A 206-nucleotide genomic window follows, 5' to 3' on the forward strand; every position below is an offset into this window, starting at 1 on the left:
TCCAGAGCAGGGACGTGGATGTGTCCTTGAGAGCTCAGCCACAGAGAGAGGAGGGTCAGCAGCAGGCTGCCTCTCTTACCAACAGCAAACATAACCTGCAGAGGGTTCCATGGGGATTCTTAGAGCAGAGATGTCTCACACCACAGGAAGGAGGCAGGCTGCAGCAGAGGAGGGTGGTTTTTTTCCCCTCCACTTGCCTTTGGTTG

Source organism: Merops nubicus, unplaced genomic scaffold (assembly GCF_000691845.1).
Source record: "Merops nubicus isolate BGI_N331 unplaced genomic scaffold, ASM69184v1 scaffold11497, whole genome shotgun sequence".
Taxonomy (NCBI): domain Eukaryota; kingdom Metazoa; phylum Chordata; class Aves; order Coraciiformes; family Meropidae; genus Merops; species Merops nubicus.